The sequence below is a fragment of the Meleagris gallopavo genome, chromosome 3 (assembly GCF_000146605.3).
Source record: "Meleagris gallopavo isolate NT-WF06-2002-E0010 breed Aviagen turkey brand Nicholas breeding stock chromosome 3, Turkey_5.1, whole genome shotgun sequence".
Lineage (NCBI taxonomy): Eukaryota > Metazoa > Chordata > Aves > Galliformes > Phasianidae > Meleagris > Meleagris gallopavo.
Window position 1 is genome coordinate 32,133,659 of NC_015013.2, and position 3,312 is coordinate 32,136,970.

The 3,312-nt window shown below is 56.2% G+C and overlaps 1 protein-coding gene and 1 long non-coding RNA gene across 4 annotated transcripts in view; one reads left to right on the forward strand and one right to left on the reverse strand.

Moving 5' to 3' along the window:
* Nucleotides 1-1,026, forward strand: part of LOC116216451 — a 3,103-nt gene extending 2,077 nt beyond the window's left edge. The window contains exon 2 of the long non-coding RNA XR_004159206.1: nucleotides 150-1,026. This is a non-coding gene — a long non-coding RNA (uncharacterized LOC116216451). The remainder of the gene's footprint in view (nucleotides 1-149) is intronic.
* Nucleotides 1-3,013, reverse strand: part of IRX4 (iroquois homeobox 4) — a 7,361-nt gene extending 4,348 nt beyond the window's left edge. For 2 of the 3 annotated variants that reach the window (XM_019613887.1, XM_019613886.1), the window contains exon 1: nucleotides 2,934-3,013. The gene's annotated coding sequence lies outside the window, so the exon portion shown is untranslated. Of the gene's footprint in view, nucleotides 1-2,654; nucleotides 2,674-2,933 lie in introns of those variants that run through there. The other variant, XM_019613888.1, reaches the window with a different exon arrangement.
* Between the last annotated feature and the right edge of the window lie 299 nt (nucleotides 3,014-3,312).

Genomic DNA, 3,312 nt, shown 5'->3' on the forward strand with positions numbered 1-3,312 from the left:
CTGCTGGGCCGGGCCGAGCGGCGGCTGTCGGAGCGCTGAGAGCTGCAGCGCGGTGTGCAGACTTGCTCAGAGAGATTCCCGGGTTCAGACATGTGAATAGCCCCAGGGTCACACTCTAATTAATGATGATGTTCTCTTCTTCTCCCCAGCTGGAAGACTGCCTCCCAGAAACGAATCTGCCCACACTGACAACTCGATTGAGGGTGATTGATGACTATCTGGAGACCACAGTACACATAATATAATATCTGCTGCGTAATTGCTTTAATTTACAGATGAAAATAGTACTTCTCGCACGGAGTTAGACTACAGCTATCGGCTCTTTATGGCGCTTTGGAGTGTTTGCAAATAAAGGCAATCAGATGCAGCACATGCAAATTGCGCTGACAGCTCGGGAGAGACGAGTGGAGAGCGGCAACCAAACGGCATTCATAACCGGGTCTGAATTCCGTATTGATTTTGGGGAGCGGGGAGAAAACGCCAATGCTTTCCTCACCTGAGCTGCCAATTTCTCTTTCTCCCTGGGAACAGCAATAACTTAGCCATTGGGGTTCTGTGACAGAACCGCTCCTTTATTCCTCCCTCGGCCCCAGGACCTAATGGCACTTGCAGTTACTATTTACAAGCAGCCCCCGTCCACGCGGCGCGCATCGCTCTGGCCGAACTCAGCGCTCTGCCCGCAGCGCTCAGCACCGCTCGGTGCCCCCGGGCGGATGGCGCCGGGGCTCTTCGCTACAACCCCTCAGTCGGACCACGCGGTGCTGGGGACGAGAACAGTTGGCACTTATCTCAAGAGTGGCTGAGGGTGAAGCACTATAATTAGCCGAGAGCCGGGGAACCGCCTGCAGAAGTGCTCGCAGTCCTCCAGGCTGGAAGTTTGGGAGACGTCCTGTTGTTGGTTGCTTTATGTTCTTTTTTCCTCCCCTTTTTTGATACTACCGCAGATGTTAACTGCGCAGCGGCCCGCACGGCACTATAGGTTTGATATGTAAATGAGTCTATTAAACTTTAAAACGCGAGGTGAAATTCAATATTTATAGCCCTCGTCTATTTATATATCGCGGTTGTCTTTCAGTGCCCCGCGCCACGCGAACACTCAGCGCCCATTTTGCACCCAACTTTCCCGTATTAATCACCATGATTATTTGCCATTTGTCACCGCTGCAGGGCCACTTCCAGGCTGTATTCCCTAGAAAACACTCATTAAAAAGCAAAACCCCAAACCAGAGCTTCACCGACAAAACGCCTTCGTATTTAAACACTGAAAGCGGACATTACACCTTCCTACGGCTCACCTCTTGCTTCAGTCTCAGCCTACAAATAATGGCCTTTTGTTGACGGGAAAGGCAGTTATGTTTCATCCGGAATTTTTGGTGCCAGAGTCCCGCAATGATTTAAAGTAACCCCTGCGGTCCGTGCGCATAAACAGCGCAACGCTGTTCCGCCCCAAGGAAAGGCACCGAGTGCGGTGGGCTCTCTCCGTAAGCATTTGGGAAACGCACGTCTGTGCCGTGCAATGCAAATGGTTCCCTGTCAGAGCTCCTTTCCCGTGCACGAGAGTTCAGGGCACAGCGCAAAGTTTGGGAGAGCGAATCCATCGCAATCAGCGCTCAGGCTGGCGGTTTTCCCTCCTGCAAGAAGCAGAACGGAAATTTGGGAAACAGAACCGAACTGAACGCATCTTTCGGGCTCTGTGCCTCCTCCTCGGGAACCCGGAGCCAGCGCTCACGTTAGTTGCATCGTACAAACATGGAACGAGGTGGAAGCGCTGCGGCAGTGGAGCAGGCCGAGGCAGCGCGGTGATGGACGTCCGCAGGGACGCGCGCTGAGGCAGCACTGCGGCCACCGCTCTGCTATCTGCGCTCCCATCGCTTCCCCGTTCCGACGGCTTCTGCCACTCCCGCAAACATCTCCCCGACGGAATTCTCTTATGGGCTAAAGAAAGAGACTTTCGCAAAGCTCCTTCAGCCGAGTTTGCTTTGTTTTCCCGTTCGGGATTTCACGCAGCTCTGACACCGGCTGCCAAACGCCTCGGAGCTCCACACATCGCTGACCCGGAGCCCCCGGCAAGGCGGCACCGCATGGAGCGCAGGTTGCGCGCAGAGCCCCCCGGGGCGGAATGACCCGGGTGCTGCGGGCCGGAATCGAGGCTGCCGGTGCCCACCTGCACGGCCCCGTGCGAGGGGTCGGGAGCCGCGGTGACAAACGGCAGTTGCTTAAGCATGTGCCGCTAATTCATTTACGCAATTACAACTACGCGTAAAATAGCGCTCGGAGTGCTTTCATTCGGTAGCTTCAATCTCTTGACGAACCATCTCGATTAAGGCCTCATGGGCTCTTCGCATTCAGCAACTTTCTGCTCGGAAAGGCTGCGACCAGCCCGCACCCACGGCTCACCCCAAACTTTTCGGGAAGAAAAGCAAAAGCCGCGTCCCGAGCGCTGCTGTCTTCCTCCGCACAGAGCTCCGCGGGCCGGGCAGAGGCTGTCCGAGGAGGTTCCGCTCGGACACCGCTCACAGCCACTCTGTGCTGCATGACAGCGCGCAGCCCCGCGCACTCCTGCGCGGAGGGAAAACTTTCCTACTCACATAGGTCACATCCTATTCCTTTTAAAGTTTGTCTTAAAAGCCGGAAAGTTTGACTCGGTGCCTTACCTTAGCGGTCGCGGAGTGTCATATGCGCACCCCCTTCCCAAGAAATATGTTAGATTACATTTGCCCCTTTTCCTAATTGAAGATCGCACGGAGCCAAGTGATCCATCACATGGAGTTCCCCTTCCCTCCAGCACTTCTTTCCCAGCCTCCTCGCTGCTGCCGCAGCTCCGAAGGGGGAAAATAACACTGCCACCCCCTCCTTCCTGCCGCCGCACACACACGTACACACAGCACATACACAGCAGCATCACCACCAAAACAAGGAGAGAACGTTTTTACCTGCGATCACGCCCGGCTCCGGCTAGCACCTCGCAGTGCCATGGCAGCGCTCCTCTCCTCCCGCTCTCTGCGCGGATCGCTGCGCGGAGCCGCCGCGAGCATTTCTCAGCGTGCGGCACCTGACGGCAGCGCGCAGTGCCTCCGCTCCCCCGGCGCCGCCACCACGTCCCTCACCCCTTTCCTAGTGACGTCCCAGCGCGGCTCCGCTGCTCCGCTGCCGATTAACACTTTCCAGGCGCTCGGCTCCCAACTTTTCCTTTTAAAACAGCGGCAGCCGGAGCCTCTCGCCTCCTCGCGTTATAAACGCCGGTTGGGGCGTGGGGGACACCATAATTAATAGCGGGTTGGTAAAATTAGCGCTGCCACTCCAATCGTTGTC